The sequence below is a fragment of the Miniopterus schreibersii genome, assembly GCF_964146895.1.
Source record: "Miniopterus schreibersii genome assembly, chromosome: X".
In the NCBI taxonomy this organism is placed as follows: Eukaryota; Metazoa; Chordata; class Mammalia; order Chiroptera; family Miniopteridae; genus Miniopterus; species Miniopterus schreibersii.
In genome coordinates, this window is record NC_138104.1 from 13449575 (window position 1) to 13476817 (window position 27243).

General features: G+C 41.7%; 1 protein-coding gene across 1 annotated transcript in view; it reads left to right on the forward strand.

The window, feature by feature from the left end:
• The window catches only part of TENM1 (teneurin transmembrane protein 1), a 711536-nt gene that overhangs the window by 421575 nt on the left and 262718 nt on the right, over positions 1-27243 (forward strand). The gene's annotated exons all lie outside the window — the stretch shown is intronic.

The window sequence follows — 27243 nt, forward strand, 5'->3', positions numbered from 1 at the left end:
CACCCTTATTAGAGTCACCCTCACTTGATAGCAAATGGTATTGATTTTTCTGGATGGCATTTTATTTTGACTGAACATTAATTTCCTTGCTCCAGTGGTTCTGCAGTCTAAAATGTAAATTAACTTAAGAAACATATTCTGTGGAAGCACTATGCCTAGAATGAATAGACTATCATGGTAGGAAAAAAATTCTGTCCAGGTATGTCACTAATAACTTCTTTTCAGGTTTAACCCGGTTTCCTAATTGAAGCAGAATTACCCAGGAAGATACAATGAAATGATTCTGAGAGGCAGATAAAAGGGGATTTAGATTTTCCTATACTTATAAGTAGTAAACTAAGTTTGATTCTGATTTATTCAAAATGTGAACAGTGAAAATGTTCACATAATCAGTTTTTAAAGGTGTCACAGGACAGGGGATGGTCAGTATATAAACAGATATATTTTGTAAAGAAGCCACTGATACTGTCAACAGTATAGGATCATAGCCTATATCGATGCTCATGATTAGGTCTTTCCTATTTTCATCGTACAATCTGAATTTATTTAAACAATGCTTCTATTAAATGTGGATGATATCACCCTATCATATGAAAAATATGTCTTTTCTCTGAGACAGTCAGGCTAATCCAACGTGTGTGTTTATTTGGTTTGTAATAGCCTGTAATGAGAAATAATGCTGAGGGAATGGAGGTGGGGAATGAGGTAGGGCTGTAATACGGACATGGTTTTAATATGGGATCATTCAATACGAGGAGCAATTTGAAAAGTTTAAATACATTAGAGGCCCTTTAGAAATGTTCTGGGTCAACTGTGAGACAAACTCTTAATCTTATGAGTTATCTTCTATTAACTTTTACTATATAGAGAGATCATGTTTGAGATCTGAGACTTAACCCTTGGTATAAACGAATCCAGGTAATATCAGGCTCTTTATTAATAGCTTTATACTGTGTCCAAACCTGTGTTTCTATTTAAACTTATCACAATGGCCACTGTTGCATCAAAACTGTATTATATACTGTGAAACCTGTTTAACTAGGTTATATATTTATTCATTTCTTTGCCCTGCCTTTTTGTAGGGTAAACGATAGCATATAAGTTTTTCATGACAGTAAGGCAATACGGTGCCATAGTTATGATCATGGGTTTTTCAGACTTCTGCCACTTATTAAGCATGTTACCTGGAGCAAATTATTTATTTAAACTTTTAAGGCCTCAATTTCATCACCTGTAAAATGGGCCTAAACCGGTACCCATGCTGTAGGGAATTAAATAAATTGATACAATGTAAGCACTTGATGTGTTTATCCCTAGGAATATATTAGAAGTCCTTCATTCCGTGGACACTGCAGGTCACTATGAGGCGCTGTACTGTCTTCCAAGTCCCTCCTTAAGGCAGGGGCTTCAATACAACTGAGGGATCTTTTCTCACACACCCTGTCATATGACAGACCAACCGTCATCATCAACAGAAACTCAGTCCCTAAAAAACTTACGTTGGCATATTTTTGTCCACGAACTGGAGGTATAGCTTGAAGACTAAACAAATAGAATTTTTAAAAAGACCCAAAGCACTCAGCATAGTGCCGAAAACATAACACAGGGTGTCCCCCCAAAAATGTATACCCACTTTAACAGCTGATAGCTCCGTTTTGAAAATGAAATGCATTTTAATGAACACTGCCTTTATAATTATTCAAAGTGTGTATATACATTTTTGGGGACACCCTGTGTTTATACAGTGCGTTAAAAATCATTATTGTTTTTACTATTATCATCTTTACAATGATTATTTACTAGGAAAATTCACTGGTTGTCAGAATTAACCATTTTGTCTATGGCTGTCTCTCGACATCAAGTACAGTGCCTGGTACATAGCGACCCTGTTAGTAAAAATTTGTTGAAAAAACAGAATTGTACGAATTTGCACTTTACTTGTATTAGCTCAATTAATTCTCACAACAATCCTTAAGGATACCAATGTTAAATATATTCTATAAACGAGGAAACTGAGGCACAATAAAGGTCAGAGATCACATAGATGTCACACTGCGATTCAGAGGTCACATCAGTAAGAAGTGGGGACCCTGAGCTTTAAGCCAGAGCCGACTGACTAGTCACATGCTCTTGAGCGCTAAGCCTTGCGGCCCCTCCAGCACTGCAGGAAGCTCTGCAGCTCATTTACTTCTCAGTCTTCTAAACAAATCCACCAGACAATTGCTTTCTTATTAAATTACAAAGTACGCTGGATTTCCCCGGTCATCCATTGCGATGGTGAATGCAACTGAGATTTGTGGATTGGTGAGAGAGATCTGTTGAAATCATTTACTGTGAGATATTTTAGATGCAGAAACATCAGGCTAAATACCAGCATAGTAGGCCGAATGGGCTCAACATGGGGAGGCGTTAATGGCAAACACTGTAGCTTTGTTCCGAGTTCTGCCAGGAACTGGGTATTGTGTGACTTTGGATAAGTCACCGAATTTCTCACCCTTGATCTACCCCGTGTGTGCCGTATTGCTGACCACCTGAGAAGGGTAAAGTAAGAATCCATAAATAGTCGTTCAGGTGAAAGACTTCACATAAGAATTATAACGTACAAGATGATTTTCAAATGGCTTTCTGTGGTCGAAACTTTGAAAACGATGCTATTTGGACATAGGAAACCATGTAGCGCTTAACTCTTGCTGAATCTGGAAGAGTCCTGGTTGTTCTTTTCGATCCTTCTTTGCAGCTGCTGTAAAACCCAAGTAAAATCTTTCACTGAAACTATTTACTGCTTCTGTTTCCCGTGCAAATTCCTTTCTGTGATTTCATTTTCCTCTATCATCCATTATACATAACCTTTAGGGCCTAATGGCTGTATGCTGGGCTGCCCTCCGTCCACTCGGGAAAATCACATCGATGTCCGTGGGACATCAATAGACACGCTGTGCATTATGGCTCCGTAAGTGGTCATCGGAAAGCGGTGGCAATCCAGGCCTTGAAAAGGCAGAGCCGGGTTGTTCAGGCAACCAGCCCCCTCCCCACACCCACCCCACTGTACCTTTTGGGTCAGCCAGAGAAGAATTCCTCCCAATAAGTTTGGAGGTCATAAAATCTGGTGAAGGGAGGCATGGAAAGATACTGATTATATGAAGATGTCACAGAATGGCTATTGTCATCACTCCCCCATAAATCTGTAATATTTTCCATCTGGATCAAAAAATATGTCCTGATGCTTCACCCTCTCTGATATTTTGGCATCGGTGATGCATCAGTGCCAGTTGGAAGCACATTTGCCTGAATTTACAAATAAGCCATATGAAGTGGTAGTCAGGAAGACAGATGACCATATGCAGGGCATCGGGAGAAGGCGAGGTTAAGGTACTTCATCAGCGGTTGTGAAGGGCACACACACGGCTTCCCTGGTAATCTTTGATGTTTTGATCAAGTTTCTCTACACTCAGCAGTTTGTATAAGAGGCAATAGAGACTCACAGGAATACATTGTGCCTGGGGTCAAATGGGCTGTTGCGCTGAATGAATTGGGGAGTAGGGATTTCGGGCTCTCAAGCCCGGTACCGTCAGTAAATCACATCGACGTTCCTTTTCTTCTGCCACGAAATTAGTAGCGATTCCTACCACCTTCAGGGAACGCGGGTAGTGTCCAGATTCTGCGGATGAAATAACTTCAGTCCATACGTCTCCCTGCCCTGACATGCTGTGTAGCCCGCATGTAGGAAGTTGGCCAGAATGGATATTAATACAGAATTAAGAGAGAGAATATTGAGCCCAATTCTCCAATCAAAAAATGTAGGGATAAAACTGCTCAGGAGGGCAAAGGGCCTACTAGCCCTTGCTCTCTGCACCAAAACTGAGCAACACTGATTTTAGTGCTTTCTTCTGCCTCCTCCGTCGTGGCCTAGATTGCCCTTTCCGGGGCTGGCATTCTGGCAGGGTGAGAAAGTGCTGAAAATGAGCGAAAGAGAGGAATGGAGTGTGTTTATTTTGCACTCCTCGCAAAGAAAGTACAAATACCTCACACATTCAGGGAAGAAATAAAACAAAATGTGGCAAATTTAGATTTTGAAAAATTCAAGAATTTAGATTTTTTAACAGAGAGACTAGAAATGGAGTTGTGGGTTTTTTGTTTTTTTGTTTTTTTGTGGGTTTTTTTTTGCCATTTCACCTAAATAGACAGTGCCCCTTCACACTAGGTTTACTAAATGTAGATAAATAATACTTAACCAAAACGATCCCTTTCACTTACCAGCAACTTCATTAATGCCGCTGTGCCTCAGTTTTCTCATCTCCAAAATGGGAATGCTCACAACACCTTTCTCGTGGCTTTTCTTTTTAATTAAATGAAATGAGGCATGTAAAACACCCAGGACATCGCCTAGCAGTCTAAATAAAGATTAATGATTATTATTAGTGGAATAGGATTATTATTCGGATTATTAGTTTGAGCCAAGACAAGCATAATGAGCGTATAATTTATCCTAACATGCGCTACTTTCGTTCCTCCCCTTCCCAAAGTCATCTAAGACAGTTTCCCCAGAGCTGAAATGCCTTGCACAAGAATCCTCTAACGGGTTTGTTGTTTCCCTCTGCCTGGTCTCAAATATTTGTGACTTTGTCTTTCTTTTACGAATTTCCCTTTTCCTTGGTGTTTTGACTCTACCTCTACGATGGTTTTGTGTTTCTATCTGGAGGCCTTACCTAGGTAGAAACGCATTTTCATTAAAATGCATGATAGCTTATAACGTTGAAGAAGTGACTCAGCATAAAAGGCTAAAAAGCATTTGACTTTATCCTGTGGACCATTACCAACCCTTTCAGTCCTTTCGGTGTCATGTTTAATACTTATGACTATTTCTAGTTCACTCGGATGGACCCATTCATGGTAATGATGGCAGTTTCTGCATCAGCATTGACTTGGCCTCTTATCCATGCACCTACCAACCTTCTAGCTATCTCCCTAAGCAGAATTCTGGGAAATGGTGGGATAATGTCAGTCTAATTGTAAATCTGCCCTCCATGCATTTATCAGAACTCTTCTTTAAAAGAGATTTATATTTTCATCTGACATCATCTTTTGGGGTAATGCTTTCCATAAGTTTTATCCCTGCTATGTTAAGTGGCACTTTTACCTGTCATAATTAAAAGCATAAATTCAATCCAAATTAAACATACTAAAATGACAGGAAGAACCTGTGTCACACGCAACTAATTTGCAGAACCGTAATTAGCACCTATTGGTAAAAATGAAATGAAGGCATTTTAATGAAAGGCAAATACTGTACTTTTTTTTTTTTTTTTTCTTGGAACTCGAGCATCCATGTGGATTTAAGACATTGACTAAGAGCGAGAATTTCTTTTGTGAATGAGTAATGGATACTAAGAGGTTATTTTCTTGTCTCAAGGAGAAGCAGCCGCCCTACTATGTGCTTCCCATTTAGCACTTTTTTAGCAGGGAAGTTAAAATGAGGCTTTAAAATAGATAAAGACCAACTGCAAGGCACGGTAAAAGAGGACTGGACAGCATGTTAATAATTTTGGAGCTTTACATACTTAAGAAATTTGAGAACAGCAAGAATCAGTCTGGCAAATTCAGAAAAAAATTCCCTCTCGAGAAATCGCTGATTTCAAATGGAATAATTTGAATTCTGTTGCATAAAGGAAATTTCATTCCTATTTAACTTAGTTTCTTCAGGTCTAAATTATATATAGATACAAACAAATATTACATATATGTTTTATGAATATTTTAGACCTACATTGCATAAGCCTTTAAGTTATAGTTACTCTCAAGTGAACACGAATAAACTAAATTAGAGCAATAGCTTTGAAACAGATGGCATGTTCACCCATTTTAAACTTCAGAAATGTGACTGAATTCTCACACAGAACAGCCAGAGTAGGAAGGGCCAGTATCACCAACAGAGTTCATCCCGGTCAAACTAAGAAGTGACACTTCACAAGGTGGAGACACATTCATTTGGGCCTTAGAGAGTCCCAAATTCCCTTTACAGAGAGATGAAAAGGCATATGTTTTGTTTAAAACAAATATATTGGAAAACCTGAGGAAGCAAAAATGGAATATATGGGAGAATGGGAGGAAATTAAGATAGTAAGCAGGAACAGATCATGGAAGGCATTTAAGCTATGGTAAGGGGCTTATCATTCATTCCAAGAGCAAATGGTGAGTTTTTTATGGTTTTTCATTAGGGCTAGAAAATTATTTGCTCAGATTTACATTTAGAAAAATCACCCTAATGGCAGTATGGAAGTTGGCATTGGCAGGCAGGATGATGGGGCTTATAAAATCGAAGTCATGAAGACAAATTAAGAGACTCTAAGAGTAATCCCGGTGAGCGATAGTGAAAGCATAAACTTCTGGGAATGCAGACGAAGAAGATGGAATGGAGAGGGTTTAGGGGACAGGGTGAAAAAGCTGAAGGGAGTAAGGAGTTACAAAAGTAATCATGGGCTGTAAAGTACGGCACAGGGAATACAGTCAATAATATTGTCATAACTATGGGTGGTGCCAGGTGGGTACTGGAAATATCGGGGGATCACTTCGTAAATTATGTAGTCGTCTAACCACTATGCTGAACACCTGAAACGCGTATAAAATAAGATCGAATGTCAACTCTAATTTAAACATTTTTAAAATAGATTAATGAATGAAGTGATATACCATTGGGAAGAAAATGAAGTATCTGGAAGATAAAACACACTTGACTTAGTCACTGATTCGACAAGGCAATAGGTGTTGGCTGGCTTAGAGACCGGGTGGATGGTGATGTCGTCAGCCAAGGCAGAGTATGGAAGGAAGAAGTACCTTATCCAGTGTCTGGTACTGAAGCTTTGGTGGCATCTACCTTTGGGGACACCAAAATCGGAGTAGATCAAAGAAAAATAGTGGGAGGCTGGAGCTCTCAGAATACTGGTATTCAAGGAGGCTGAAGACTAAAAAGCTGCTAAGCAGGCTAGAGAGGCTGGAGGAGAACCATTCACGGTGGCGACAGAACAGTGCTCCTCGGTGTGCAGTCGGGGTGTCAGGGGTCCTAAGACCTGTTGGAGGGTCTACGGAGTAAAACTCTTTTCATAATACCACAAAGACGTTATTTATCTTTTTTGCTATGATTCTTTCATGAGTGTACAGGGGTGTTTTCCAGAGGTCATATGCTAGGTGATGTCACAGGAGATTGCACGCAAAAGCAGGTATGAGAGTCCAGCTGTTTTTGATTAAGCCAGAAAAATAGTAAAGAGATCTTCAAAGACATACAATGCAGCTCTTCTCACTAACGTTTTTGGCTTTGTAAAATATAGTTATTTATCATAAAATATGTTATTTATGTTAAAATGTAAGGATTTACTCTCGGTCAGGACATTAATAAATAAATACTTGTACAAGTTATATTAATTTCCAATACAGTAAACATTGATAGATTTAACCTACATCAGCAAAATCTCTTTGACATCCTCAGTAATTTTTAAGAGCGTAAAGAGGCTCTGAGACGAAAATATTTGTAAACGACTGAAATAGGGAGACCAAATACATAGAGTGTTTCAAGAAGAGCACTTGAGTGAATTAGGGACTCTTTTGTTTGCACCAAGGTGGAGGCTTGCAGGGCAAGTGCAACACGTAGACAAAAGGAATAAGGGAGTTATAGTTGCTGGTGAAAGAAAATACGGGGAGGGAGCTAATGGCATGAGAAACGAGATAAAGATGAGTTCAGGTGTCCGGAGATCCTATGATATTGTAGGGTGGTTATGACTGCAAGCAAACTGAATGGCTAGGCTGAGATGGTCAGAGGCTAGTAGATCAGAATTTTCGATTTAACTGAGAGAACAAAAGTGCGAGTCCCCTATATATCTTAGACCAAGTTAAGGAACATGAAGGAGGAGGTCTTTCCAGATGAGTCGTTTGCTCAGGGAAGGCTAGATTCTTGGCCAGGTGGTCATCCCTGGGTAGATTCACAAGCCCACTAAAGTATGGTTAGTGCTTCGATGAAAGTATGTACTACATTATAGTAGATCCTCCCATATGGGAAAGACGCATGTGGAATTCCAGGTCCCAGTTTGGTTTCTCAAGAGCTCCTTCCTCTGGGCTCCGATCGACCTCTATGGAATAGTAGTGAACAAATTAAGAGGGTCCAAGATGACCCACTGTAATCTTCTGCTGATCACAACCTCATCATAGCATTGCCAATCTACTTAATGCAGACCTTACATAACATAGTGTAGAACTTCCAGAGGAGTCGCTGACCACGAGGGTCCCAAATGTCTGCTTGCCAGGGAACTGCAACAGGAAATCCTTAACTGGAAGAAAAGACACCCAGTGCTTTATAAAGAACTCTTGATACCACTTCATTTCCTTTCAATTAAATGAGCTTTGTGCCCCGCTCAGACAGCTGAAGGCCAGCATATGCACATAGAACATGAGAGGGGGTCGTTGAGCTCTCAGATAAACTAGTTGTGGCTGTGGCCAAAAATGAACACAAATGTGATTTGGACAAGCAATCCGTGCTGTTCTACCGCCTGGTACAGAAGAGGCAGATCTTGCCTTTTGATATTCATAGGTTTCAACTGGGCCTGTCACTTATGTTTCAGATATGGGTCTTAATTCAGTTTTGACCTTTGTTCAGTGAAGGAAGAACCTAGATTCCTTTGGTCTTAAACTTTAATTTTTATTACATATACATATTAAATAGAGCAAACACTACATAGTGTATTTTGTGCACACTGTATCTCCAAATACTTTGCAGAATTAACTAATAAACTCATGGAGTTAAATGAAAATAATATTACATAGAGAGAGGAGACATAAGATTTTGGATTTTACTCGTAACAAGCAACCGAACTAATAGTGTTTGTGCAATGCATGAAAGAGAGAGCTGTCAAGAAATTAAGAACAAGTAGACTGTGCTATAAAAGAAAGCGGAAATTTTTTAAATGGACTGTTTTTGTTAAAGACCATGTGCTGCCTCCTGATGAATCCAAATCCGCTGAACCTATCAAATACTTTGGTAGTTTCCCCACCACCTAGCGGAGAGCCAAGAAGTCTTATATTTTTTACTTTGCCTGTAAAAGTAGCCTCGTCAGTGCATAAATAATTGCAAAGTCAAATGACTTTTGAATCTAGTTGAGCGATTTGGCTTTTGGGGGGGTGAACAATTTTATGCCAGTGGGAAAATGTGGTAAAACTCTGCACATGCGCAGCGCTACTCCAGGCTATGATAGCAAATGCCCAAGAAGTAGCGCATAGGATCTCGCAGAGATGGCACTAGTTAAGATTTACCAGCATAGAAGGCTGTGGGAGTGTTTGAAAGCCAGATGGTACAAATAGATCATTTCTTTTTCATGCCTAAAACACAGCCTGTTCCAAGATAGAACAAAACCCAAACAAACCATTAGTATCTTTGGTGTCTGTTCCTGTCTGCTATGTATATTTTTTTTGTTTTGTTTTTAGTTTGGTTTCCCCTTCCAAATCCTTCCCTTAGATTAGCCGGCGTAACTCTCCTTGCTGGTAGGCACCAGTCTACTCATTTGAATCAGTGATATATAAAGTGTAGAGGCAAAAGCCTATCAACAGAGAGGGGAAAAAGCTCAGTTTTCAAGATAAAAAATTCAATGAGCAATCAAGATTAAATACATGAATATATTTACAATAAAACGAGAAGTCTGTGGAGGCCAGTGGTAGGCACGTCTTTTGGCCCCAAACAAACAGAATTAATTACTAGCATACACGGCAAAGTGATGAATAAAGTACTGCCTTCATAGGAAATGAATAGTTCATGTCTTTTTTTGTAATTTGAGTAGATGGGAAAGAAACAAACATACGCAGATTACTCACTGACTATCTCAGAAGCTATCCTGCTAAGGAGGCCAAGATCATGGGCTCTGTTGTTTTAATCTTTTCCCACTGCTCTGGTTTTCATTGCCAAAGTCCACAGCCTCGGTCTCTCTTTTTGATCCGTTCCCCAAATCAGGAGCCTAGTCCTGCCTCCTACTCTCTTCAATCTGCTGACCAGGGCCTGTTCTGCTTGGCACACATAGAATTTGCTAAATGCTGTCAACTAATTTACAAACTTGTCTAGAGATTCCATGTAAAAATCCCTGTTTGACATAGAATTTCTAGTCTCTCTTGAAACTATATAAAGATCTGGCATACCTAGGCCTGCATTCACCCATTCACCCACACATTTATTGAGTACCCCTGTGCCCATCTTTTGTGTGGCAAAAATAATCTGACAACCAGCGACTGGAGCTAAATAGGGGCTGCTCCCAAAGGGCCATGAACTCTCCGACCCACCAGGGTACCCATCCTATCTTCTTCACTGCCTTCTGAGTAGGCACTGAAGCTTGCAACCCATGTCATAAGATATTCACACCAATGTAAAAATGGCTGTGACAAAGAAAATGTATTATATTTTTCTAAGATCATTTGCATTTTAACTGAAGACAGAGTCCTAAGCCAAGAATGGCAAATCTCAAACATTAAGGTCAGCCCCATGGAAGATATAAGTAATCAAGTGCAACAAAACATTCTTTCCTCCTCAGTCTAGGTTCTGCAAAAAGGGTTTACTCAGAAGTTGGAATATATTTACCACCACAATCACTACTTTAAGCCAAAGAAATGAGGAATTCATTATGAATTTCCTATCATTAGAAGTTTAGGAGGAGGAATTATGTAAAGGGCTGGAAAACACACCTGAAAACACAACACAATCACCTTTTTGGTAAATTTGGCCCTGTTCACAGTTGCAAATGGTAGCCCTAACCATGGCCAACTATCTCAGAGATGAATGGAATCGAACATAAAGAACACTGGGCAGGTAAAGTTATGACACAACCCATCATTAGAAACTAATTTCAAATGAATGCCCTGTATAGTTACCAAGTACACAGTGTTCAGATGTATGTGCCTGCATATATATTTATATAAATGTAAAAGTAGATATTCTGAGTCCCCATCAAATAACTTTGGCCCCTCCAATCCAAATTTCTCCATACCATCCCCGCAAAAAGAAATTTAAATCAACAAGGAGAGCAAATGAAACCACATATAACCCGTTTCAATAGCATAACTAGGAGACAGAATTCGACACACTTTGAATTATCTGTCCATAGAGAAATGAACACCCCAAAGAAGCAGAACTAGCTCTGTAGCCCATGCCAGAGCCAACAGTTGGAAGAAGACTAAATAGATAAAAAGATATGAGAGCTGGGGTCCAGCAATGGCAGAACTGATCAAATAAAACTCCCATTGAAATGAGCCCCACCATTGGTAAACAGCTACTGAGGACAGGTCTCAGACATGGCACTTGAGAACACGGACTACTAGAAATGGAAAAGAATGGTAAAGTATACAAAACTAGAGTTGGTGGTCTTGGGGAGGCACAACCTTTGAGGTGTGAGGGCGTTGACCTGGAAAGAGTATCCTGTGGAGACTTGAAGGTGAAGAGAAAGAAGGAAGCAAAAGGATCCTGCAGAAATAAATGTGAATTATAAGATTAACTGATATACCCAAACCCCTATCTAAAAGGCATCATTGATTGTAAAAATTGCACTTTAATAACAACTATGAAACTTGGTAACCTGGTAAGCCACTCAAACTTCTGACTTTTACCTGCATACAGCTCTCCTTGCTGATGCAGGAAAACAAAATCTCTCAGAATAAACATAAAAAGTGTTAACACAGAGTTCCATCACTTCAGCTGATGGAAAACATCTCCAAATAACCACCCTCAAAGCAGAAGAAAACTGCAATGAAACTCTCAATCTTAATTAAGTTTCCTTGAACAAACATTTGGAGATAATGAAAAGAGATTCAAATGATGAATTTTAAAACTCAATAAAAATGTGCAAAAGGAAGATGGAAAATCACACTTGACTGAACTCAGGAAATAAATTTAAGAAAAAGACAAAACCATCTTTCAAATCAAGACTTCACTGAATGGTGACCGAGAGAGGAAAGAGTTGAAAATATAATGGGATGCAAGGATTAAGGACGCTAGAATAGCAAAGATAATGAAGTTAAAATAAAGAAAGAAGTAGAAGAGCCCTGGCCAGGTAGCTCAGTTGGTTACAGCATCGACCCCATACGCCAAGGTTGTGGGTTTGATCCCCAGTCAGGACACATACCAGAATCACAAATAAGTGGAACAACAAATCTCTCTCGCATCAATTTTTAAAAAAGAGGTAAAAGAGATCAGAGAAAATAGTTCATATAAAATAGAAGCAAAGAAATCCAGACTATATGTAATTGTAGTTCCTAATAAAGAAAACTAAACAGTGAAATAGCACTAATATTTCAAACTGATCAAAGAAAATTCCAGAAATAAAAGGCCTGATTGCAAGTATCGAAGAAAAAATCTAGAAGTACCTTGGAAAACTGATTCAAAATAGTCACCTCCAAGTTATATCCTAGGAAAAATATTATACTTTAATGATAAAAATAATAATAATGCCCTGGGCCTTAGAGCAGGAGAAGTCATTTACAAAGAAAAGAAAATCAGCTTGGCTGGCATCAGACATCATGACAGCAGACAAAGCAAGCAAAGAGTAAAGCAACATTTTCAAATAATTCAAGAAAGGAAGGGCAAGCCAAGGAACTTATTCAAACAAGTTGTCTTTCAATTATGAAGGGTATAGGAAAAACAGTTTTAAACATGTAGTAACTCAGGGAATACTACACTCCCAAGCTCTGCTAGAATCGGAGTCAGCAAACTTTTTCCATTAAGGACCAGATAGCAAATAGTTTAAGCTTTGCGGGCCATACAGTCTCTGTTCCAACTGTTCAACTTATAATCAAAAGCAGCCGGAGACAGTATGTAAACGAGTATTACTCTATTCCAATACATTTTTGTTTATGGACACTGAAATTTGAATTTCATAAAATTTTCACGTGTCCTGAAATACTGTTTTTCTTTTGATTCGATTTGATTTTTTTGTTCAACTATTTCAAAATGTAAAAGCCACTCTTTGTTCGCAGGCCATACAGAGACAGGCAGTGGGCCAGATTTGGTCAGGGGTTGTAGTTTTGCTGATTTAGGATTTAGAGAACAAACTTCATCCAGCTAAGAGATGATAAGAGCAACTTTGGCCAAAGGACTGCTGGTGAACATCAGATCTACTTAGTGGTAGATTTAATATGAAAACCAAGGTGGGTACAAGGATGGAAAAATAGTTTGTAACTTCTATGTGTTTTTGATAAAGTAGGAATAAAGCAGCTAAAACTGGGAGGAGAATACAAAAGGGGAAAGTAAAATATACTCACTGATTGTCACATGGAGGCTCATAGAATATTGTTTCAAGCTGACCGGCCAAATAGATCAAGCAAAGAGTAGGGGGGCTAAGGGCATTATGAAAGGTAATACGCAAAAGGTAATCATGAGAACAACAGCAAAAAAACCTTCTTAAATACCAAGAGAAATTTAAAAACCGACAAAGAAAACCAGGGAGGTTAAGAGGATTGTCCCAAACTGCAGAGGGAGCTGGTGGAAGAGCCCTCGGCCCTCAGGTCTGTCTAATGCTTCAAACAGAGCCTGTGCCAAGATTGCAAACCTTGCCTTGTTGCATCACACATCCTACCTGAATATTTCCATGTTGAGCTCCTAGGATTATTTGCAATCTTTCAAAATCACTTCCCAGCATAACAGTGTCACATCCAGATGCATAAGCGCCCCCGAAAAAGAAACAAATAAAATAAAAACAAAGTTGTCACACACACACACAAAAGAGCCCGTGCCTTCACTTATTACACCAGACAGCACCTGAAAATAAGCCCACGTAATAAATACAGTTTTATAACCTGCTTGTGGACATCTCTATTATTTAATATTTCCCTACATAATTTTTAATGGCAGCTGCGTCTTCTGTCATAGAGACAGGCATTGACTTAATCCCAATTTGCGGATATTAAAACCCTTTACAATATCCTGCCGTTAGACACAACATCGCGGTGGACATCATTGTTTGTAAATCTATTCAGATCCCTTTCTTAGTATAAATTTCTAAACACAGAATTGGTGCATCAATATGTCAGGACATTTCCAACACTTTGGATATGTTTTACCAAATTGTCCCAGTGTTTTGCAGCAATTTACCTTCCTACCAGAGGCATGCGAGAGCGCTCATTTCTCTGAGCCCTTGAAAACTTTTGATTTTTTTTCTGTTCAGTGTGAAAATATGCAGTTTATGCTAAAATCTTTCATACCTAAAAAATTCTTGTACATCTATGAATTCAAGCCACTTCTACCGGAAAATGATATTTCAGGCTTTTAGCAGTGACAGAAGATGATTGTTCTCCTGTTAATATGGACCACTTTGCTGTCCAAAGGCTTGTTTTCTGCTTTTGAAATAGATTCAAGTCTTGCTTTAGAGCAAAGGTAGGCCGTGGGAAGTTTGCTGAACTTCATGTAATTACTAAAGCTGGGTCCAACATTTTCTTAATATTCCCTAAAATGCCTTGCCAGGAAATCAGTCTGCGGCCAAAGAGCAGAGTTTTCCTTTGTGCCAAAGCAACTGGCTGGCATTAAAATTTGACCTATAACATTGGCCTCATTAGCCCAATATTCCAGTCAAATTACCTCAGTGCTAAATGTCAATGAATAGAAGAAACAGACCGCATCCTGTCTTCGTCCTGAATAAGTGACAAGCTAGTCTCTGTGTTTCTCAGGGCAAAGCACTTCCTCACTCTAGCTTTTAGTTTCCTCTCCTGTAAAATGAGGACATGGAGCCAAATGGTTGGTCTGTGGCCTTTTCATTTTCTAAAAGAAGCTCTTCATTTTAGAACACTTTTAGATTTCAGAAAACTTGCAAAGATAAGTGCAGAGAATTCCCATACAGTCCTCATTTGGTTTCTCTTATTATTAACATCCTATATCATCATGGTACATTTGCCACAACTAAGAAACCAGCACTGCTAGTTACTATTAACTGAACTTGACCCTTGATTCGGATTTCACCAATTTCCCCCAGTGTCTATTTTCTGTTCCAGGATCCCATCCAGGATAAGAAATTATATTGAGTGTCATGTCTCCCTAGCCTCCTCTAGTCTGTGACAGTTTCCTAAATGATCCTGACAGTTTTGATTAGCGCTGGTCAGGTTTTTTGCAGGATGTCCCTCAGCTTGAGCTTTGCCAATGTTGTTGTAATATTTAGACGGGGGTTATGGGTTTGGAGGAGGAAAACCCCAGAGGTGCCATTATCATCATATCACATCAAGGATACCTGGGATCATGCACATGCTGTCGCTGATGATGTTGACCTTGACCACTCAGCTGAGATAGTATTTGCCAAGTTTCTCCACTGTAAAGTTACTCCCTCCCTATTTTCCAAAGTATATTCTGTTAGTCTGCGGTCGTTTTGAGCTCTAACATACCATGATTTTATTATGGTACAGACAGGTTTCCTTACCTGTACAGAGCATTGGACCCACCACCCAGGAATGCATACCTGTGGTGTGTAACTCAGCAGAACATTTTCCTGGGACCGATTTCATACTATATGGCTATGGGAGAATTCTCAGTTATGTTTCATAGAATGAGGCTCTAATCACTTTCTGCAAACATTTCTAGAAAGCACACTCTATGAAGACATAATAAGAACTTCAGGAATCTTAAGGATGATCTAACCTCTGGAAAACTTTGACTAAGAGAACCCAGAATCTAGAACTTCTAAACCCTAGTGATCATGATGATGGAGAAAAGAAAATGAGCAGCTTTGAGAAGGGAGGGGGGTTGAGGGACTGGGTGAGAAAGGTGAAGGGACTGAGAAGGACAGATTGGTTAGTTATAGAATAGTCATGGGCATGTAAAGTACAGCACAGGGAATATAGTCAATAATATTGTGATAACTATGTATGGTGCCAGGTGGAAATATCAGGGAGAACACTTTGTAAAGTATATGATTATCTAACCACTATGCTGTACACCTGAAACTAATACAGAATAGTACTGAATGTAAACTGTAATTGAAAAAAAATTTAATTAAAAAAAAGAAATTGAGCAGCTTTGGGGGATGTCGGTGGGAGTGAGGAGAGAAATGAATGTCTGAGCTAAATTAAGTCAAGGATTTGGAATTAGGACATTAGGTGAGCTTTCTTGGTTGTTCTCTGTTTTATTGGGCTGTACAGCTGTGTGCAGATGCAGATGCAGTTATCGCAGACACTTGAGTCCCTCTACATTGCTCTCTCCAGAAAAACATGAGTACACAAACCTCTCCTAGGGCAGGAAAACAGAAGATGCAACGCGCAAATGACTTTCTGCCTTTCTTCGCTTCCAAGATGGTTTTGCAAAGGCTAGCTTAAGGGGAGAATTAACCAGGCTTAATAAAAATGGCTAATATTTGTTAAGCATTTATTATATGCCAAGCATTGTTCCAGGTACCTTATTTGCACTCATCTACAAGGTCCTCACAAGAAGCCTATGGGGAAGGTGCCATATGACGCATGTTTTATGGTGAGAATACTGAATCTGAGATGAACTTGACCAAGGTCACTCTGCTACTAACTGTAGCAGAGTTGAGATTAGAAGCAAGACACCTTGTCTCCAAGATCCCTGCACTTAACTCTCACATGACAACTGCCTCCCTTTAGCTGGAGTGTGAGTTCCAGGAGGGCAAGGGTTTTTGTAGTCAACTAGTTCAAGTTGCATCCTCAGCACCAAGGACAGTGTCTAATACATAGTAATCGGCCAACAAATAATTATTGCATGAAAGGAGGAGAAGGCTTGAGGATCCTGATCATGGATCAAGCCCAAACATTGGCGACTGTTCCAGAAGATCATTGTCAGGATGCCACCTCAGAGAACACAGAACAATCTGGGTCATATAATCTCCACTCCATTCTCTGTATCTCCCCATGTGATCAAATTTGATGAGTCAGCCAAGAAGGCTAAGTACATACTGAGCCATAGTTTTCTACCACTCACTCATTTTCTGCCTTCTCTAATATATCTCCTGACTCTCCAACCTCATATAAGCCCCATTCTTTTATGCCAACCTTGAATAATCAGGTAATGGAATGGGGTTTTTAAATCTCAAAATCTAAAAGTGTGCAGAAGAATACATATGAATCTAAGGCCACGACGACATCCAAAAAGTGAGTTTCAAAGTGTCAGCTACCAGGGGTCAAGGACATAATCAATGAATACATCCCCGTTTAAGAAATTTAAATGCATAAAAGGGCAGACGGGCGAGAGGAGGCGAGAGCTTACATGTAGGTCTGTTTCTCGCTCTCCACAGTCACCAGTTTTATTTGGACCTTTTAAAAAGTATCTGGATGTCATAAACACTTCCACCAGGAAAGAGGGTGAGAGAGTATTTAGGAATCTAAGAGACGTCCATCATCAATAATGATAAAGCAATAGGCAGCGATTTGGACCACAACAAAAGGGAGAATTCATTGAGCAGAAAACGAAGGAAAATAGGAAAGAAAAAGAAAATTTTAAAGGAGACTCAAAAGTGCTGATCCCTGGCTAAATTGATATTTCTGCTGCATTATTCATTAAGTTGGGTTTTTGGGGGAAAAATAATTATCCCATCACTATACTGCTTATTCCTCCTGACTCCACAAAGCAAATAATAATACAAACATAAATAAGATTTGAGTTATGGAGAGCGCCTACTGGTGCTGTAACTTGAGATGAAAACACTAAATAATTGCGTCTGTCTGATAAGGACTACACAGATGGGCCTGTTACGCAACTGCAAATGGAGATCATGTATTAAACCTGGGATAAGGCACCCAAATAGACACGTTATTTATAAATATTGCTGCAGCCTCGGAAGGGGAAATATAAAATACATAGTAAATGAAAGTTTTAAGATAATATAATATAGAACTGGGGTATTAAAATGATTTATTGCCTTGATAGAATCTTTTCTAGCCTCGGATAAAACTAGGACCGTGCTCAGGCAACAAGAACAACAAAGTATGCTGCAATAGAGAATTCATCTCATTTAGAAGAGGCCATGGAGTTTCAAACACGTGCAACGAGACGTCCTGTTCCCTCTGTTTTACTATCTCCATCTTCTCTTTAATCGGCATTTGATTTTACCGTTTCACTGTGGCAGACTTGCAAAGTGTGTTCTGTAAAACTGTTCAAGTTAAAATGCCCTTTTTTTGCTTTTTTTTTTTTTTTTTTAATTAGTGAAATCCTTTTTCCCAAAGGAAGTTCTACCCATACCTGACAGAGCAGCCTTTCGGGCTTTTAAAAATGTTCGAAAGGGATCTCAAGGCCGTGTTGACTCCATTCAGGTTGCTTTGAAAAGGATCATTTAAGTATGTTTAATTTATGCTCAGGGTGTAGTGCAAGCACAGATAATATTTTAGGAGCAAATGTATATGTATAAGCCTAGGAAAAAAAGAAGAAACGTGAATGAAACTGCTGAGGCAAAAGTAAGGGGCCATAAATAAACGTGCATCACTTTCTTTATTTAGTTCTTGAAAAATGCTTTTCTGGAAACCAATGGTTTTCAGTCCTGCATGTTAATCTGGTCATTACCGGGATAAAACCAAGATCTGAAGGTAATTTATCAAAAGGCCATAGTTCACTCATATACCAATTTGATGGTTTAATGTAATGAGAATGGGATTCATTTTACGATGGAAAGATAACCCGGTTTCTGTCACATTAGCAGTCACTGCATTTAATTCAAGTAGCACTTATGTTCGCAGTGATGTGTCTTATTGTGAAAGCATCTAGCTTCACACGGTGGCCGCTGAAGTATCGCTCTGGTGAGATTGCTTCCCATAGGAGGTAACGTGAAAGCCTGAAGTCATCAGGGGTCACCAGCTGGGTAATGTGCTCGGTTTATTTTTCAGGAAGGGAACCGTCCAACGTACGAGCAGATCTGCAGCTTTAACAAGCTCTGGAAGTAAAATACAAAAGCAGTTGTGTTCCTTAGCTTGAAGGAAACTGAAGCAAGATATGTGAGGGAACTGGGGGTGTGGGGGTGAAATTGCTGAAAAAAAAGAAAAAAGTGAATTATCTCGAAAAAAACTATTACATGCTTTTTTCTTGGTATGATTTGAAACATAGGACACTACCCATAATGGTCAGGACTTTATTTGCGAGACAGATTTCCAACTTTCTGAATAGGTTTATTTATTAGAAGTAGGCAATGACACCAAAAAATCCTTGCAACAAATAAATATAGCATCCTTAGCAGAATATGTTTGCATTTTGAGATGCAAGATGAATTCCTTGAAAACAAAGCTGTATTTGCCTTATAAGTGTACAGTTTCAAGCTTTACCTGTGTGTTTATTATCAAAGCCCTATTGACTTTATTATTAAGTGGATTCAAATATTAACTGTAAGAGAGAGAACACAAAACACCAAATGATACAGAATAACACGGGCAGTTTCATATCTCCTGACCAAGCGTCATAAAGATATTCCAATAAATTTAACTGCCTGGAAAGAATTTTCCCCAATACCCAGATTTTCCTTATTCAGATATTTTGAGGATAATTTTGGGGGCCAGTAGATTTCAAAGTATACCTTTGGACAAGGCTTTTGGACATACCCCCCCCCCCTCCCCACCACCCAGTTCCTTTCGATAAGAAGAGCTCTGTTTCATCTGCTTTTATGTGTTTGGAGTTATTCATGTTTAATTTCTGAATTGTTCCACTGCTTTAAATGTTTTGGAAAGCTCTACTTTAGACCGAAAATGGTAATAAAAGAGATGGAATAAAACAACACATCTCTTCATTCAGCTTGAAAAGAGGTTTGTCGAGCACCTAGTATTTATTATATAACAGTGCACGAATACGTTATCATTGCAAACGATTCTAACAATGCTGTGAAAATGTTGAAGTGCCCCCAGCTTCCCCCTCTAAAGACCAGTGTTTTGGTATTAATTTTTCCAGTTGTCTTTCTAGGGTTTGGATATATGGAAACACACATTTTCTTTGCTTAAATGGGATCATCAGATATGTATAGTTCTACAATGATTTTCATACAAATCTTAGAGCTCTTTCCTTGTCAGTACAGATAAGTTATCCAGTGGTGTGCTGATAAATGTTTAATAGCCAGCTCCTTGGGCAAAAAAAAGAAAAAAGAAAAAAAAAAAAAAGGCCTTGATTTGCAGCTTTTGCTGATTTCTGGAGTGCTAATACACCTACCACGGGAGATTTCTACTCCCAATGTAAAGTCACCGAAGGTGGAATTGGTGAGAGATGCGTGCAGCCGGCTTCAGCACTACGCTGGGTCAGTTCTTTTTTTCCCTTTTTGGCTTTTTATTTTGAAATAAATTTAGATTTACAGAACAGTTGCAAAGCTGCACAGAATTCCTGTACACCTGTCACTCAGCTTCTGCCAGTGTTAACATCTTGTATAACCAGAGTACAATTATGAAAAGTAAGAAATTGACAGTGGTCTGATGCTGTTAACTCAGCTGAGACTTTAATTCTGATTTCTCCAGTTTTTCCATTACCTTTTTTTCGGTTCCATGATTGTCTTTGGGATCCCACACTGCATTTAGTTGTCATGTCTCTTTAGCTTTCTCCAAACTGACAGTTTCTCAGCATCTGTCCTTTAGATTCTCACATAGGATTTTATAGTATCCCAGAGATGGATATATTGGTGGTTCTTTTTTTGTTTCGCTCTATTAACAGTCATTGTATTAACAAGGCTATAATGAATTTGCTCACGCACGTCCCTTTATGCATATAGTGTTATAATTTTAGTACAGATTCCTAGAATCCCTTGCTCAAGGATTTTTCCAAATTTAAATTTTCTAGATACCACAAAATTGCTTTGCAAACACACTTTACCACTTCACAGTCTTATGAGCATTAGATCAGCGGGGCTCTCCCATTCCCTCGCTGCCAGGCGCTGAGCTATATGTACCAGGGATAGAAAAATGAAGAAAACATGGTCCCTGCTCTTTGGGTGCTTAATAATGATAAGCCCAACATGGAAACAAATATCTGCATAATAACATGGTAGGTTCTTTGATGGGGCACTAAAAGAGAACATCACATCCCCATGAAATGTTCTGGATCGTCGAGGTCAGCACTGTCCAATAGAAATACAGTTTAAACCACATACGTAATTAAAACTATTGTACTAGTCACATCACCAAAGTAAAAAGAAAAGTGAAATTACTTTAAATAGAAATTTTACTTCATTGAACATATATTCAAAACATGATTGTTTCAACATATAATCCATATAAAAATGATTAATTGGATGTTTTACATTCTTTCTTTCATGCTAAGTCCCCGACTCTGGCCATATTTTACATGCTTGATAGACACACGTGGCAGGTGGCTACCACACTGGACAGTATGGACCTAAGTCGTTGAGCACATATTTTCCATATTTACCTCTGAAACATTCCTACGGTCTCTCCCTGTTAAGTGAATGTTTGCCTTTTGAAGGGGCATGGAAAGGGGAGGCATTATCAATCGTGAATATGACTAGAGACCATCAGTCCTACTTAAGAGAAGCGAAGTCCAGCATCCTAACAGTGGGCGCAGGGCAATGACTGCTGGAGGTGCAGCCTATAGAAACGTGCGATTTAAGAGCTGCCCCTGGCCCGGCCGGGCGTGGCTCAGCGGTTGAGCATCAACCTGGGATCCAGGCGATCGGGGTTCGATTCCCGGTCAGGGCACATGCCTGGTTGCGGGCTTGATCAACGACTCTCTCATCATTGATGTTTCTCTCTCTCTCTCCCTCTCCTTTCCTCTCTCTGAAATCAATAAAGATATATTTAAAAAAAAAAAAAAAAAAAAGCTGCCCCTGGAGTCAGGCAGCCTTGAGATTCAAGGTATTTGATTAAGCTTGGCAAGGGGACAGTGAGATAATCCATTTGTTACCTTAACTTTGTAATCAATTTATAATTTCAGAGCATAGCTCTTTGCACTTGGATAAAACAAAAAAGATAAAATTATAAAATGTACAGGGCTCGGCACTCAGGCACCTGTGTTGGGAGAGCTGTAGGGGCTGCCGTTCTTTTTCAGCTGGAAAGCTGCTACTCCTGGAATACCTACACAGGCATACACTTCTTCCCAGCCGTTGAGTTTCGGTACAGCCCTCCCTGAGACATCTCGATAGTGCCCATCTCTACTCATTGAGGATGTATATTTTTATGTGTGTCTGTAAGAAAAAGACCTTTGATTTTGTTTGGGGCCAGGAGCACTTATATTAGATCCACTATTACCAGCCATCCTTATTTTTAGGTACATGTCTTGGTATTTGTGATTTTAGTTGTATTACTTTCTTTCTGTTTGTGGTTTATTGGTGACCAGTTTGTGAAGTTGCTTAAAGCACAGAGATGACAGGATTCTGGGTCCAATCTTTCTGTGTCTGAGTTTTCCTAACACTCTTCTTCTTGGCTGAGCTGCGGTTGCACTGGGCTCCTTAGTGTTCCTCACACAATCCATATAAGACAGTGTTTTAAGTAACTGCTGTTCCTCCAGGAAGGTACTTCAACTAGATACTCATTTAAATCTTGATTCAAATATTACCTCCTTTTAAAACATATATATATATATATATGTCTTTATTGATTTCAGAGAGAGGAAGGGAGAGAGAGAGAGAAACATCAGTGATGAGAGAGTCATTGATGGGCTGCCTCCTGCAGTCCCCCAACTGGGGATGGAGCCCGCAACCCAGGCCTGTGCCCTGACCGGGAATCGAACCCCGATCGCCTGGATCCTAGGGCGATGCTCAACCGCTGAGCCACGCCCGGCCAGGCAAATATAACCCCTCCCCGAGGCCTTCCCTATCCACTCTTATTTTTTCTTCATAGCATTTATAACCGCCTGACATTATTTTATGTATGTGTTTCTTTCTTCCCGTACATCTCTGTTATGTTAATTACATCATATTTGTTGTCTGCCTACTTAACCCACCACCCTCTCATATGACTTCTGAAAGGCTGGAGATTTTTTAAAAATTTATTCCCTGCTGTAAACTTAGAGAAAAAGACCATCTGGTACAAAGTAGGTACTCAAAAACTGTTTGTTGAATCAATATATGAATTTAACACAGCCCTATTTGTTCATTACTGGTATACCCTTAATTCTAGCCAGTTGGGTCATAATATTTATACTTCGATTTGGGGGACTTGCCTAAAGAGTGTGGCTATAAACACACAGCAAGGATCTGGATAGGAATCCACCGGAAACTGTGGACTCTGTGTCTTCTTCATTCTCTAGCCAAGGTTGATACACAACCAGCGTGTGTCCTTGTTAGGCTATATTGGTTGTTTATGTCCAATATCCATATTGGCCAACCAGTTCCTTTGCCGTTCTGGCTGTTAAGTATTTTTATTACCTTTTCTTGTATTCTCAACATTCCCAGTATGCCCAGATATGTTTTGAAAATACTTACTTAATGAATCAATAAATACATCTCATAGTGGAATTACTACCATATCTTTTTTGTTGTTGTTGTTGTTCTCCTCACACGTGCCAACCACAGAGATCCTGTCCTGGCCCAGCTCATCCCCAGGATGGCCCTAATGCCCCTCAGAAATGCCAGCCTGAGAAAATGAAAGGCTGCCAGAAATACCCAGCTGTCACCTAAAGGCAGGGCAGGGCCCGGCCCGCCGGCCCGCGTGTCCCGACCCAGCCTCATTCACGAGCCCCGCCCGCCCGTTCACAGCACAGGTCAGGTGCAGCTTCAGGTGAGGTCTCGCCTCGGCTGCAAGACTCCCCAAGGTTTCCCTGCGCTCGGGGAAGGCGGGCGTCCTCCCCAAGGCCCACAGGTCCCCCGGCCACCCGCCCCGCCCCAATGCGCTCCGAGCTCCCTGCCCCCCATCCCTCTCCTCCTCCCTGCCCCCAATGCGCCCCATGCTCCCTGCCCCCCACCCCTCTCATCCTCCCCGCTCCCAATGAGCCCCGTGCTCCCTGCCCCCCACCCCTCTCATCCTCCCCGCCCCCAATGCGCCCCGTGGTCCCTTCCCCATCCCTCTCATCCTTCCCGCCCCCAATGTGCTCCGTGCTCCCCGCCCCCAATGCGCTCTGTGCTCCCTGCCCCCATCCCTGTCCTCCTCCCCGCCCCCCAATGAGCCCCGTGCTCCCTGCCCCCCACCCCTCTCATCCACCCCGCCCCCAATGCGCCCTGTGCTCCCCGCCCCCTACCTCTCTCATCCTCCCCGCCCCAATGCACCCCGTGCTCCCTACCCCCACCCCTCATCCTCCCCGCCCCCTTGCTCTCATCCTCCCGGCCTCCTCGCTCTCCTCATCCTCCCCGCCCCCTACCTCTCTCATCCTCCCCGCCCCCAATGCGCCCTGTGCTCCCTGCCCCCACCCCTCATCCTCCCCGCCCCCTTGCTCTCATCCGGCCTCCTTGCTCTCCTCATCCTCCCTGCCCCCCACCTCTCATCCTCCCTGCCTCCACCTCTCTCATCCTCCCCGCCCCCTACCTCTCTCGTCCTCCCCGCCCCCACGTCTCATCCTCCCTGCCCCGCACCTCTCTCATCCTCCCCGCCCCCAATGCGCCGCGTCCTCCCTGCCCCCAACCCTCGCTCTCATCCTCCCCGCCCCCAATGCGCCCCGTCCTCCCCGCCCCCAACCCTCGCTCTCATCCTCCCCGCCCCCTTGCTCTCATCCTCCCGGCCTCCTCGCTCTCCTCATCCTCCCTGCCCCCACCCCTCATCCTCCCCGCCCCCTTGCTCTTATCCGGCCTCCTTGCTCTCCTCATCCTCCCCGCCCCCTACCTCTCTCATCCTCCCCGCCCCCACCTCTCATCCTCCCCGCCCCTAATGCGCCCCGTCCTCCCCGCCCCCAACCCTCGCTCTCATCCTCCCCGCCCCCAATGCGCCCCGTCCTCCCCGCCCCCAACCCTCGCTCTCATCCTCCCCGCCCCTAATGCGCCCCGTCCTCCCCGCCCCCAACCCTCGCTCTCATCCTCCCCGCCCCCAATGCGCCCTGTCCTCCCCGCCCCCAACCCTCGCTCTCATCCTCCGCGCCCCGTCCTCCCCGCCCCCACCCCTCGCTCTCCCCGCCCGCCCCGCGCTCACTTCTCTCAGCCACGCAGAGCTCCGGGCACGTCCCCCGCGCGCGTGGCCCCACAGGGCGCTCTGCCCTCCAGAGACGCGCGCTGCGTCTCCCAGACCCGCGCCATCTTCTCTCTGCCTCCTCCGCCCCTCCGCTGGCCCACCCCGGGCCCGCAGCGGTGGGAGCCCCGCGAAGCGCCGTGACGGGAAAGTCCGAGGCGGCCGGTGGCTCGGGCCCCGCGCTCCGCAGGGCCGCCCCGAGGCCGACGACACCGAGGCCTCCGCGCGGGCCTCCCGCCGCCCCGCAGCGCCTCACGCCGGCCCGCGGCCCCGCACGGCCCGCCACCCCGCGACTCCGGGACCCCGCCATATCTTTCTAGTGGTGTGTCGGTATGTCACATATGTCAACATAGTTTTATTCATTGGTCTCCGTGTGAGCAAAATATTATGTTCTTCTTATAGGGCTCAAACACGAGTTGTTTAGTTCGCTCGGTTTACCCTGCACAGAAGTGCAGCGTTTTCCTTCCTGTCACAAGTTCAGTTAGGAGGAGAGAAAAGTCCAGTAGCCTGCCGTCATAGCCATAGCCTGCAGCAAGTAAGGTAACCTTCTTTAGGCATACAAATAGACATTACAGGCAGCTTGTTGTCTGAAAAAGACATAGTAAACTCGAAAAATGACAAAGCTTCAGCACCCTCAAAGGGTGCTCTGCTCAATGTGCCCGTACCTCTGTGCCTTGATTGGCTGGAAGCAGTTCATTTCATTTGATGGTGAAAAATTAATCTTTACCTTATTATTTTGAAGTGATTCTCAGCCATGCATTTTCTGTCTCACTTTTGAGAGCCCTCAGGAAACTGGCTTTACTTAAGTAAAGTATATAAAATAGCCCCCTTGATCTTCAGAATGAGAACTGCTGTGCCTTTTGTTCCTCATGGCTCATCTAATTCACAAAAGCAACTGAACCAAAGGAACCAAACACATTCTCACTATCGTGTTTAATATACATCGTATTGAAAGTATTTGTGGGGCAGAATAGACCAGATTTTCTATAAAACTGATAAACAGCTTTAAATGGAGCAGGTATGTTAAACCAACCATACTTTGCATCTTTTGGCAAGATAATCTGAGATGTCACTAACACAGCTTTATTAGCATGCCGTACTGTGCCTCACTTAGAACCACTATGATTTGAGTTTCACTTGTTTCCAGTAATTGCAGCAGAAATTCATCAGGCAGCACTGGCCTTCATCCAAAGAAAAGAGTATAAACCAATTAAATGCTTAAATTTTAAAAGATAAATTAGAAGGTGGGTATTAGAAATATCTTTAGCTCCAACTCCAAGTGGATGAATGATTTTTAAATAGGCTTTCTGGCTGGCTTTCCTGTTCTCAGTCGCTAATTCATGTATCATAGATGAGTGGTAGACATACAAATTAGCACCTTTCATTCTGCCTAAGCACATAAAGAAAAATATGAGATGGCTTATGAACAGATGCACTTTTTTTTCCCCCTTTTGGTAAGATTTGGTTGATGTTGAAAATTGCAATGAGAAAACAGATAGAAAGATTTCCCCAACTTCCATCCTAGGCACTATTGCCTCCTAGGCCTCTCTTCCCTCAGCTACTTCATTCACTCCAGCAACTTCAGCTGCTCCCTCTGTGTGTATATGAATCTGCAGTCTTCTTCTAGCCTTAATATTTCTCCAGAACTTCAGACCTCCAAACCTGTGTTGACCATCAATCCCTGGAACCCAGCATCTCCAAAGATGAATTCATTGTATTCCTCCCATCACCCCATCCTAAATCTATGAATGCTTCCACCGTACTTTCAGTTACTCAGGCTCAAAGCCTTAACCAGTTCGAATTTCTCCCTTCCCCTCACGTTTTCCTATGCCCCCTCCCACACCTACACATAAGCATGAGCATGCAGGAACATCCACATACAAACACGGACGCAGAGCTTGTTGCCAAATGCTGAGATAACATTCATGCAATTTCTCCTTAAGGAATCTCCTTCTTTGCATTCGCACGGCTGTTGCTCTACTTGAGACACTCATTTCTCACCTAGATTATTGTAATGCCTTCCCAATTTGTGTTCTTATCAAATCTTTAGGCCTCCCATTCATTCTTCTCCCCACTACTACGGGATTTATCTTTCTACAAATGGTGCTCTGATGATATCATTTATTTGCCTAGAAACCATCAGTGCTCCCCATTGCTATCAAATTAATCTTCCTAACGTAAACTGATTATATCACTCATCTGTTCAAATAGCAATGCCTGCCCGTTTCC